At 44.2% G+C, this 13,327-nt stretch overlaps 1 long non-coding RNA gene across 1 annotated transcript in view; it reads right to left on the bottom strand.

Moving 5' to 3' along the window:
* Positions 1-2,310: 2,310 nt before the first annotated feature.
* Positions 2,311-13,327, bottom strand: part of LOC138521667 (uncharacterized) — a 105,133-nt gene continuing 94,116 nt past the window's right edge. Inside the window, exon 3 of the long non-coding RNA XR_011283093.1 lies at positions 2,311-2,516. This is a non-coding gene — a long non-coding RNA (uncharacterized lncRNA). The remainder of the gene's footprint in view (positions 2,517-13,327) is intronic.

Consider the following 13,327-nt stretch of genomic DNA (forward strand, 5'->3'; position numbering starts at 1 on the left):
CCGGCGCTTGCATCTTGCGCCAGGGGTCCGTCAGCAGAAGCTATTTCCGAAGAAAAGTAAAACAAACATTTCCATGTGCAGATTATGCCTGTAACGGATGGGCGCCCTTTGCCGGGCCAGGGGGGGGGGGGGGCTGCAGGGCCACTTACTTTAGTTATTGCATATTTTCGGGGTGGGGGTTATAAATCGTGGCCGATAAGGCTGCTTCAGGGCGTGGGGAGAAAAGGGGCAGACGGTTGCCAGGCGATAGCAGCATTGCCAGGGAACACAAAAGCATAACATCTGGCACAGAAATCAGCATCTGGTAGCAACAGTACATAGGTACATTACTTTACTTTCTTAAGTTGTACAGCGCCACGAGCAGGCACGCAGGTATAGTAGCGCCAACAGGCAGATGTATTTATTTATTTATTTTATTTGTAAAGCGCACCTACAACCCGTAGGCATTGAGGCGCTGTTGCAGGTACAAAGTACTAGACAAGCTAGTGTGGAGCAGGCATAGTCCCATACAGATAAAAGGTGAGGTAGGTATGGCCTACTGGCAGTCATAATGTAAGCACACATAATTAGGACCACTGGCAGCCCTCCTACAGCATACATCTTAGCCAGAGTTGAACAGGCATAGTCCCATACAGATAAAAGGTGAGGTAGGTATGGCCTACTGGCAGTCATAATGTAAGCACACAGAATCGGGACCACTAGCAGGGTGAGGTAGGTATGGCCTACTGGCAGTCATAATGTAAGCACACATAATTAGGACCACTGGCAGCCCTCCTACAGCATACATCTTAGCCAGAGTTGAACAGGCATAGTCCCATACAGATAAAAGGTGAGGTAGGTATGGCCTACTGGCAGTCATAATGTAAGCACACATAATTAGGACCACTGGCAGCCCTCCTGCAGCATACATCTTAGCCAGAGTTGAACAGGCATAGTCCCATACAGATAAAAGGTGAGGTAGGTATGGCCTACTGGCAGTCATAATGTAAGCACACATAATTAGGACCACTGGCAGCCCTCCTGCAGCATACATCTTAGCCAGAGTTGAACAGGCATAGTCCCATACAGATAAAAGGTGAGGTAGGTATGGCCTACTGGCAGTCATAATGTAAGCACACAGAATCGGGACCACTAGCAGGGTGAGGTAGGTATGGCCTACTGGCAGTCATAATGTAAGCACACATAATTAGGACCACTGGCAGCCCTCCTGCAGCATACATCTTAGCCAGAGTTGAACAGGCATAGTCCCATACAGATAAAAGGTGAGGTAGGTATGGCCTACTGGCAGTCATAATGTAAACACACAGAATCGGTACCACTGGCAGTCCTCCTACAGCATACATCTTAGCCAGAGTTGAACAGGCATAGTCCCATACAGATAAAAGGTGAGGTAGGTATGGCCTACTGGCAGTCATAATGTAAACACACAGAATCGGGACCACTGGCAGTCCTCCTACAGCATACATCTTAGCCAGAGTTGAACAGGTATAGTCCCATACAGATAAAAGGTGAGGTGGTATGGCCTACTGGCAGTCATAATGTAAACACACAGAATCGGGACCACTGGCAGTCCTCCTACAGCATACCTCTTAGCCAGAGTTGAACAGGCATAGTCCCATACAGATAAAAGGTGAGGTAGGTATGGCCTACTGGCAGTCATAATGTAAACACACATAATTAGGACCACTGGCAGCCCTCCTACAGCATACATCTTAGCCAGAGTTGAACAGGCATAGTCCCATACAGATAAAAGGTGAGGTAGGTATGGCCTACTGGCAGTCATAATGTAAACACACAAAATCGGGACCACTAGCAGTCCTCCTGCAGCATACATTTTAGCCAGAGTTGAACAGGCATAGTCCCATACAGATAAAAGGTGAGGTAGGTATGGCCTACTGGCAGTCATAATGTAAACACACATAATTAGGACCACTGGCAGCCCTCCTACAGCATACATCTTAGCCAGAGTTGAACAGGCATAGTCCCATACAGATAAAAGGTGAGGTAGGTATGGCCTACTGGCAGTCATAATGTAAACACACAGAATCGGGACCACTAGCAGTCCTCCTGCAGCATACATTTTAGCCAGAGTTGAACAGGCATAGTCCCATACAGATAAAAGGTGAGGTAGGTATGGCCTACTGGCAGCCATAATGTAAACACACAGAATCGGGACCACTGGCAGTCCTCCTACAGCATACATCTTAGCCAGAGTTGAACAGGCATAGTTACATACAGATGTAGGTAAGATCGGTGTAGCCTGATGGCAGTTATCAAACAAACATATAGAAACATGATCTACTGGCCTGCGGTGGGGAGTTCAGGTTTAGGTGAAAAGCTGAGTTTTCTCTGCTCCCAAGGAGGGTGGGAGGTCGTTCCAGAGCTTGGCAGCATGGTAAGGGAAGCTGGAACCTCCGGCTTTGCATCTTTTCACTTTGGGACCTCTAAGCTTGACGGTGTACAGGGTCCTTGTGGGTCTTGAGGAGTGGGCTTTGGCGATCATGGACAACATAAACCTAAGAAGGCAAGTGAGGGGGGAAAAACATCGCGGGAATCAGTTGAAGGAAATGGGCTAGTGAGGCATTACCAGGCAAAGGTAGTTTGCCACAAATAACTAACTCACAGCCAAGCCACCGTAAGTTTACCACATGCATTATCAGTTCAATTTGGGACACTTTCAGATTCGGGCCACTGCTCAAGCGTGCACAAGGAAGTGCAACCCACACTTTCAATGAGGCACTAGAGAGTGGAACCGGGACTAGGGAGGCACAAGTGCACAGGGCACCAGCAAGAAATGTTATTGGCTAAACAATGCCTTTATTTAACAGCAAATGTTCGATTTATAAAAGCGTACAAAATATTCCAGTAAAATAAATACACACGGCCAGTTTCTCAAAATGTAGCGCAAATGAAAGAGCACCCAAAATGCTCTTGTTTCATTTGCGCTTCTTTCAGAAATGCACATGTCACCTTATTCTCAAAGGTGACCTCAGCATTTCTGGAGGTGCTGGACAGTGGAGCAAAGATGAGCTGTCCAGCCATCTTGCATACAGGCTCCCGACACTAATATATGCCAGGCACGCATTCTCTGAGACAGGCCTCCCCTGCATCTGCTCTCATAGTGTGAAGGCATCATGAAGCAAGACACAGACAACAGATTCAAAGTTCAAAACAAATGTCAGGATGGTAGAAGGCCTCACTTGCCCTATGCTAAGGTGGGATTTCCCTACTTGAACGAAACTAAGGACAATCGGAGACCAATAGTTCAACACAAGTCTGTCTGTGTACAAAACCTATCCTTGCCCTCACAACTAAAGCTAAAAATGTGTAGGGATGTTAATAATCAAAGACATGGTGATCAACGTAAAGTTCTCAGCCTTTTCCAGCTATTAGCTTCCCTCTCAGCTCCCCTAACCTAAGTTCAAGAAAGTTCCATAAAAGTCTCTGGGTTACCGGTATTAGGTTCAAAACAGTTCCACAAGACCTTGGGGTTCCCTTCCCCAAATTCAAGGCAACAGTTCCACAGAAAAGGGCTTGAGGATTCCGTCCTGAAGTCAACACCAAAGTTTAGCTAGGATTCCCTTCCCCAAGACTTCAACTTGCCAGCCTCTGCTTGGCTTCTGTTTTTCAGTGTTCAAAACAAAATGTTCTTTCCTTCTGGATCAACTTAATAACTCTTTCAAGTTATTCTTTCCTGGTTTGCTTAAACAGAGTCTTTGGCTTCCATAGTTGAGAGTTCCCTAGTCTAGGTGCAGTTTTCAGACCAAACTGTCCACCCATTACAGGTCACGTAACCAGGAACTTTAGGCCTTTTTACCCACACATGTTCTTCTGCTTTTGTTCCTATGTGGGTGCTCTCACTCATTTGGCTTTTCCTTGTCAACCTCTTTGCCCTGCCAGACTGTATTCACTTACAAGAGTTCACTTAAGGGTTATTTCACTCCATTACCACCTTATCGTTATGCTCTCACGCAATCTTCTATTCATACTTTTTTGCTGAGCTGTAGTTCATATGCATTTCTTATTTTGTTATAACTCTGCTCATAAAAGTTTAATTCAGTGCGGTATTCAATAACTGTTCTGTGGACTTTGCCATTTCTATTTCATCTAACCCGGGGCCTCAAGTTTGTTTAATCAATTTCATACGATTTCACCTGTTCAGCGCTTGCCTCTCATTCCCTACAGCCCCCAGGATCCTCCTGGTCGGAGTGACTTACTTTCTTCACTCACGTGTCTTGTGCGTTCCTTTCGGACACCTGCGCTGCCGGTATACAGCCTCACTCGTGGATTCCCCTTTGCTCGTGAGCTATGCTCTCTCTCATATGGCTCCCGATCCTTGCTGTCAGCTCCGATACTGCTTCCATGGATGCTGGCAGTTTCACGCCTTCCTCTTCTATGCTCGTAGCTCCGGCAGCACGGCTTCGACCACGGAGGCTCCCAAACTTGCGGTTCCTTCAAGGCCCGGCTGATCATGGGCCCCACAAGTCCTTTGGGTCTTCTGCCAGCGTCTTGGCTGCACTGCAGAACCCACCATGGCTGCCTCCTTCCTAACTGGACTCCCTGCTGGACTCTTCCACGCAGGTCTCCCTGTTGTTCTCCCTGTTGGTCTCTGTGTTGCTGGGTTCCTCCCTTTTTATACACCTGCAACCACTTGACAGGTTGCAGGTGTTAGTCTTCAATCAGAATTGCCAGACTACAATTAAAATGGCATGCTTGACTTTCACAATACTCTGTAGGCATTTTCTTCATCCCAGTACTAGAGTGGTGAAATAGGTTATTAGTGTCCACTACTCCTAGCGGCCTCTTCCTCTTCCCAGTACTAGAGTGGTGAAATAAGCTACTAGTGTTCACTAATCATAGTTGTTTCTTCCTGGTCCCAGTACTGTAGTAGTTTGAATGAGGAAAATTGAGGGGAACTGCTGCAAAATAGCCCACAAAGGCCGGTCAAGGGTTAAGTTGGCTTGCACAGGGAAAAGGGGGATAACATGTCTTTCCAGCACCACCCTTAACCCCTCTCTTCTGTAGCCTTGTTCTGGTGCTTCTGGCTGGATAATATCTCCTGATGTGTTCCTGGTCAGTGGGATAGGGTTAACAATATCCCATAACTTCCTCTGGGATAGAGGGGTTCTTTGTGAAAGGGAAGTGCTGAAAACCGCATCTCACCTGATAACATTGCGTTCCCAATCCCCAAGGACCCTCCACCCAGGTGATCCTTCCTTGCTTCTCCACCCGCAGGGTGAGGATCCAAATGCGATGGCCTTTCCCTGGCCACCTGGGAGGAGAAAACCAAGTGAAGTAGATGTGAGAGCGCCCTCAGGTTTCTCACAACAGGCACAGGGGGATGAGCCTCATTTCTGGGCATTTAAAAGAACATTCTGTTTGTGAATTCAGGATGTGCTTTTTAATGCCCCGTATGCCCTCTGATATGCACAAAGGGAGAAAAAGAGTATCTCAAAGAGCGCATCTCATTTAGATATCCTTTTAGAATGGGCCTGCTATGTTTTTGGCGCAAGTGATGAGTTTCATCACTTGTGCAAAACAAAAACTTGCAGAATCGTGCTTGTAGAGTGTATAGATTATACTCAAGAGAGACCTTTACATGCCCAGCTCAGATACAGTCTTGTAAAATGGGAGAAGAGAGCATACAAGCCAGAGAAAACACAAGAAGCAAAGAAAGAATAGCTATAGTGGGCCCTGCCTATAGAAGAGGCTCTCACAGAAAACCTTACCATAATCCACCTCAAATGGGCTGATCTACCTCTGAGGAACCACAACTGCAACTTGCTTTTTCAATAACTCAACACCACCCTCAAAACAAACTTCAACCACCATGCCGCATTAAAACAACGCACAATCTCACGCCTAACACTTCCACGTCCTGGTACACCCAAGCCCTCAACTTCAACAAACGAACCATCTGAAAACAAGAAAAGACTTGGCCAAAATCCTGCTATGCATTTGCCCTCACCTTCCTCAAGGACGTTTGTGCTACACGCAGACGGCTGATCACCAATGCCAATAGCAACTACTACCAGAACACCACAGCAAAGGCCAACAATGAAGCAGATCCCTCTTCAAAGCCATCAAGCAGTGCACCAACCCTCTGTCAACCCACCAACATCATGCGCCATTGGAAAACAAAAATCAACTGCCATCAACTCCTTCATCAACAAGATCAGCATGATCCACCAACACAGACACCAACGCCACAACTGACAGAACATTACACATCCCATCTCGGAAAACCACAACTACTTGGACAACTTTGAAGACACTCATTATGGAACACATCGCTTCCAAACTAACATCCCTCAAGGCCACATCGTACGCAGATGACATCCTCCTGCCCCATACTCAAGACCCTTCCAACTGAAGCACTCCTGCCTTACCTGACAATCATCAACCGCTCCCTAACTCAAGGCACCTTCCCCTCGACCATCAAGGCTGGACAAATCCTCATGCCTCTCAAGAGACCAACACTGGACCCTGACAACCTCAGCAACCCACCCCATCTCCCATTCCTAGGTGAGATCCTTGAGAAAGCAGTAGCCACACAACTCCTCCAACACATCAAAGCCAACAACCTCCTTCGGTTTGACCAATCTGGCTTCAGATCAAGATGCAGCACAGAAACCGCTACCATCAAGGTGATTGGCAATGCCCTTTTATTTAAATGATTTTGTTTGTTACAAACTTTTTATTATTTCATCATCATCATTTCCCTCAGTAGGAAGATAGAATAAAACAGAAGAAAAACAAAAAGTGAAATCAAAAGTAATGTGTTTCCATTTCCTAGACGTTAGCCAAGTTCATAATTTCTAACCAGAATTGCATCACGCTGAAGACTAGGCTTTTTTGCTCTCCAATGATCAAGTTAGCCCATCTTTCTTCAAGCGTTAGGTCCAATGCAGTAGCTCAGCAGGTTGAGCGCTGGCTGCTGCAATCTTCGCGTGATGTGCAGATCACAGGTTCGAATCCCGGCAAGGCCAACTCAGCCTTTCATCCTTCCGAGATCGATAAATGAGTACCAATTTTGGTTGGGTGATATTGTATGTAAATATGTGCGCTGTAAAGCGCTTTGGATTAGGCGCTATATAAAATAACACATCATTATCTCTATATGTCCTTCTTATAGAGGTGAGTCCATCACATACCATCATCAGATAGAATAGGGATTCCTTTTGATTCACAACTTTGCAAAACCGACAATCACTGTTCAAATCTGGCAGTTGTCTTGCTTGAGCTAAAACCTCTCTCGTCAGTAGTAGATTTAATCTCATTCTCAGGAACAAGTCACGTAACTTTGGACAGGGGAATAACATTAGATAGACTAGGAGTTGATTTAATGCCTGACTCTCTGCTGAACAGTTAATGGATAGTTTGTATTCCCTTTTCCTTTCTTGGGTCTCAAACCAATCGGTCCCTTGGAGTTTCCTTTTCACCGATAATGGATGACACTTCAGTGTTTCAATAGTATAATCTCGCTTTCCAACCGACTAAATACAGGTTGTTTTCCAGTTGTTTAGTCTCTTATTCTGGTTATCTGTCGGTCTTGTTCTCTGGATGTCTATTGGCGGTAACTTGTCGCAAACAACCTTTTTCCGAATAAAGTCCAATCACTTCCATAGTATTAGAGAGTGAATAGATTGTAGAGCCAATTTGAATCTTATCTGTTGGATTGGATACGATTGGGGGAGTGAGAATACTTTCCTCCAAAAGATTCCTTCCAATATATCCCAGATGCGCCAAGTCAGGTTCAATGTTGCTTCGCCTCCATAAGTGAAGATTGGTATTACTTCTGGTGGTAAAAAGCAATGATTGGTCATAGGGAAAATCTTCCATATTTTTTATGCAGGATTAAACCTTGTCGTGCTAGCGATACTGCTTTTGCTTTTAGGATTACTTCCCACTCCTGCTCTTTTATACTTGAGTTGAGCCATACTCCCAGATATTTGATTGTTTTAACGCTGACTTTTGACTAGTTTAGTCAAGAATATGGAACGGTCGCTCTTTCTGTTTTCTTGGTGGATGGCGAAAACCATTGTTTGAGTCTTGGCTGTATTTATTATTATGTCATTTCCGCTGACATATTTGACCAGGGCATTCATTGTTCATTGGAGTCCTATATGTGTTTTGTCGAGAAAAACCAAATCATCGGCATAGGCCATCTATGGTAGCGCCGTCCCATTCAATCAGAGGATTTTCTCTTAGCAGTTCTTGATTGGCCACTATACCCGATAAGTACAGATTAAAAAGAGTAGCTGCCAAGGGGCAGCCCTGTTTTAGGCCGTTCACTGTAGCTATCTCTTTTGTGTAAGCCCCTCGAGCTGATAGCCTTACTCGAATCTAAGTGTTAGAATATAGGGCCTGAAAAGCGGCAAAGAGATAAGGGGGACAGTTCCACGATTCCAGTTTCTTCTATATTTTTTCGTGTTTTACGCTGTCAAAAGCCTGTTTTAAGTCGACAAAAATGGCATGGGTTTTGTTTTTTGATCTTAATGTTTCTAGTTTCAGTAAGTTCAAAATCTTTAGGTTTATATCTGTTCCCGGCCCTCTTTACGAAACCTGTCTCACGCATATCGCTTCTATTGGTTTCACACACCCAAGTTGTTAGTCTTTGTAAGAGCATGGCAGTAAACCATTTCCCTAACTAGTCTAATAATGCTATTGGGCGATAGTTTGTTGTAATCGCTCTTTCTCCTTGTTTGTATATGGGGATCAGGACTGCAGTTTTCCTGGTGTCACGGAGTTGCTTGGTTTCCATGACGACTTGAAAGATAGCATGACAAAAATCGTCCCACTCTTCTGGGTTGGCTTTTAAGATGGTGTTGGAAATGCCATCGGGGCCTGTTGCTCTAGAGTTGTTTAGTCTTCGGATCTTATTTAATATCTCATCACATTGCCATTTGATATCCTAATTGGTTCTATTTGTAAATTCAGAGGGCTCATTCTATTCTGCTTTCTTAGCAAAAAGTTCAGTAAAATAGGTTACCCATGCAGCTTCTGTGATGATGTCTGATATTATTTGGTGTCCATGTTGGTTCTGGCCATTCAGCAGTGGCCATAGCGTTCTAGTGTTTCAGCATGCATTCTGCATCCCACTGAGCACGTTGGGCTTTAGAGTTATGGAGCCAATTCTTATATTTCTGTTTACTTTGCTTGATTATCCTCATGCGCTCTGCCAGTGGCATAGATTTTGCTGCTCTCAATTCTGTTTGATGTCTTTTCTTCTTCTCCACTAGTGCAGCGTAATGGGAATGTTCATAGGTGGAGCTTGAGTTGGATGAACGAGAGTCCATGATTTTATATGGCCTCAAAATCCATTCGTAGGTCAATATCTTACTGCCAACCCTAGCACTATTGTTGAACCTTTCTGTCAGAATTTGTACTTCCTCTGGTGTAATATGCAGCCTGTTCTTCCCGTTATTCGGTTCAAACAATGGTAGCCTACAGGTTTCAATTCTTTCTTGATGATCCTTCCAAACCAGAGTCAGCAAGCTATGATCGCTAAGGATATTTGGGATAACCTTCATGTAATCTAAGGCCGCAATCAATGCTTGGGAGGTGAAAATATAAACTAGAAATGCCAGGGCCGTTCCTTTTTGCCACATTGGTATCGGGGGTATATCATCTCTCAATTGGACATTAATTAGTGTAATATCTCTTAGCTGTATTCTTTCAGCAGTATTTGACCTTTCAAGGGAAGTTTTCTTTTCGGTATCAGGGCTCCAGAGATCTGAAAGAGGTGAACGTTTAGATCTCTGCATAAGATCAAATTCAAGGATTTATAACGAGTCTGAAGGTCGTTGATGTTAGACAACAGCGAATCAATAAAGATGGCATTGTTGATACCCACTGGGTTCCAGTACAGATTACAGATCCCCAGAATATTCTAGATTCCACTCTTCTTAGATTCTTCTCTAATAACGGTAATCTGCATAAAGGGATTAGGGTTAAATGTTTCTAGCACTTCCAGATTAGCTGCTAATTTCACCAGAGTCAAAAGACCTGAGGAGGGACGTCCAGCTGCTCTCATAATGGCTGGATTCAGGTATATTGTGTAGCCATCACAGATTGGTTGTTTATGTAGCTAAATTTCCTGTAAACAGATAATATCAAAAGCTTGTAGCTCCTGATTCCCCATCCTAAATAGGTGGGCAAAGCCCCGAGTATTCCATGAACATAACTTCCAGGGCTTAGTTTCTGTTATTCGTGATTGTTAATGCTTCTGTAAGGCTCTTAGGGAATTTTGTTTGTTAGGACACATAGGGCCTCATTACACGGACGGCGGTAAGGGTTAACGGTCACCGTTAATGGCAACGGTGACCGTTAACCCTTACCGCCGTACTACGAGGTCCCTTTGCGGGTTGGAGGAATTAACGCCTGCTTCTTGCAGGCGTTAAGTACCAACCCGCTAAGGGACCTCGGAGCTAATTACGGCACCGCAAAATTAGCGCCTTCCCCATTCCCATAGAGCCCTATGGGGCAGAAATGGGAATGGGGAAGGGCAATGGCGGAAGGGGGATTTACCGCCCCTCCAACCTTGGAATGGGGCGGTAAATCCCCTTTCCGCCAAGGCGGTGCCGGTAATTTACCGGCATGGTCCAGGGTGCTAATAGCGCCATGGTTCTCCGCCATCCGTGTAATGAGGCCCATAGAAACAATGTAGTTCTCTGTTTTCGTTATTTCTCTGGACCCTGTTGAATTAGTGGAATCAAATTTGATTGTCAGCTGTTGGATTGCTATATCCTTTCCTGCATTTCCTTTCGTTTGCTCAGTTGGGGAACTGATTCTCCCATCTACCGGTTTGTTTGATGGTAGGGTATCTGCTCTCTTTATCATTTCCATTTTCCCTTCGACGTATTTCGTGCTGTTAGGGGGCAGAGCACATGTAAAGTCAAAACCGTAGGGCAAAAAGGCATCTCTTTGGTCTAAAATATTCATATGGAGTTCCCTGGAAAACAGATGTAATACTATCCAGTTAGTTTTTCTCCCTTGATGAATTGTACAGTTTTAATATCTTGCTTAGCAATTCTTCGCAACTTTGGCAGCGCATGGAGCAGTTTCAGCACGTTAGTGCCATTAAGTATCAATCCATCCATTGTTTTAAGCATTCTCTCTGTAATCAAAGTATGGGAAGACGGGTTGTGTCTGGGGTCTTCAAATTTGGGAAATTATCTATTCTCATTGGTGGATGACATACGTGTTCTATTCATTGCCACGCCTTTATTCTTGGGTTTAACTATATTGTGTCTTTTCTGCTTGAGTGTCCGAAATAGCCTTTCTCAAGAGCCTGCTAAGACATCATAAGGTTGTTGATTGGAGTTGGATAGAGATTTCCCATTTACTGAGACTTCCAGCTCGTTCCTTGAGATTTCTTCACAATACAAGACAAGCTCTTCCTCATCAGCATCATCAGTCATATAAACTGATAGATTTAGTAGGAGGTCCCAATTTACTGAGACTTGCAGCTCGTTCTCTGAGATTTCTTCACAATACAAGACAAGCTCTTCCTCATCATTTCCCATTTACTGAGACTTCCAGCTCGTTCCTTGAGATTTCTTCACAATACAAGACAAGCTCTTCCTCATCAGCATCATCAGTCATATAAACTGATAGATTTAGTAGGAGGTCCCAATTTACTGAGACTTGCAGCTCATTCTCTGAGATTTCTTCAAAATACAAGACAAGCTCTTCCTCATCAGCTCGTTCTCTGAGATTTCTTCACAATACAACACAAGCTATTCCTCATCAGCATCATCAGTCATATATACTGATAGATTTAGTAGGAGGTCCCAATTTACTGAGACTTGCAGCTCGTTCTCTGAGATTTCTTCACAATACAAGACAAGCTCTTCCTCATCAGCTCGTTCTCTGAGATTTCTTCACAATACAACACACGCTATTCCTCATCAGCATCATCAGTCATATATACTGATAGATTTAGTAGGAGGTCCTAATTTACTGAGACTTGCAGCTCGTTCTCTGAGATTTCTTCACAATACAAGACAAGCTCTTCCTCATCAGCTCGTTCTCTGAGATTTCTTCACAATACAACACAAGCTATTCCTCATCAGCATCATCAGTCATATATACTGATAGATTTAGTAGGAGGTCCCAATTTACTGAGACTTGCAGCTCGTTCTCTGAGATTTCTTCACAATACAACACAAGCTCTTCCTCATCAGCATCATCAGTCATATATACTGATAGATTTAGTAGGAGGTCCCTTTGTTCGATTTCTTCATTGGTCATCTTGTAGTTGTCATATTCAGTATTTTCTAAGGCTTCTTCCACATTCGTTGTGGTTTTAGCCTTTGCATTCTTTTTTTTGGTGAATTAACCTTCGGGGCCAGCATTCTGATGTACCTTAGAAATGCCCGTGAGCCACTTGATCTAGCTTTGGCACTTCGTGGTTGGTTTTTCATTTTTTTTCTGTGGATGTTTTTTGTTGGTAAGTCTTTTGCAGTCGCCGGGGCCGGGCTTTTTTGAAAATATTGCAAATTATTGTTTCGCCAGTGTTTCTTCAATTGGTGAGAAATGCATCCTTTTTGTTACTTGAGACTCTGTCGTCTCTGTGTTTCCAAGGGTCTGTTGTTCAGCAATGTCCGACTGTTTTGGAGCCGCAATCCGATCTATTATGACCACATCTTGTTGATTTGTAGGTACATGTAAGCGGCCCTTCACAGGGGGCTGGTTTGCATCGGGAAGTTGTGAAACTGTTTTCCTCTTCTCTCTCTGGAGCTCTACATTGGTTGGTTCTTTTTGTTTCATTTTTCAAATAGGTTCTTTATCTGCCATTATCTTACTGGGCTGATTATTCACTCGACACTTGTCTTCCACAGTAGTGCAATTGGTATGGGAGCCATCAAGTCTTCAGAATATGTTTCTCTCTAGCCGGAGGGTTTGGACTATCTCCAACATTGTCGTCATCATTGTGTTTTTGTCAGTGTGTTCACCTCTTGCAATATTGAACAGCCGTGCCTGCCACTGGGTAGAACGCTCTGCTTCCATATCTATCTGCCCGGGGATTGTGTTTACAAAAGCTTCCAAGGGAATCTGCTTAGTATGTATCATGGCGGATTCGTATAGCTTGAGGAACGGTGTCAGGGCAATCGTAGTTGCCGCCATGAAGGTGTTTTGAAGATCCATCATCCTGGTTGGTATAACAGGCATCCCATCATGATCATTTGAGGAACATTGGCAATTAGATGCTGGTAATCTGTTCTTGTTTTCCGCGGGGCTTGGATCTATTTGGTGCTTATCGATCTCACGATCGGAGCCAGAGTAACATCTTTGTCTGAAAAGCACTCTTTATTGTGGTTTA

Source organism: Ambystoma mexicanum, chromosome 13 (genome assembly GCF_040938575.1).
Source record: "Ambystoma mexicanum isolate Mex_15411 chromosome 13, UKY_AmexF1_1, whole genome shotgun sequence".
NCBI classification, from domain to species: domain Eukaryota; kingdom Metazoa; phylum Chordata; class Amphibia; order Caudata; family Ambystomatidae; genus Ambystoma; species Ambystoma mexicanum.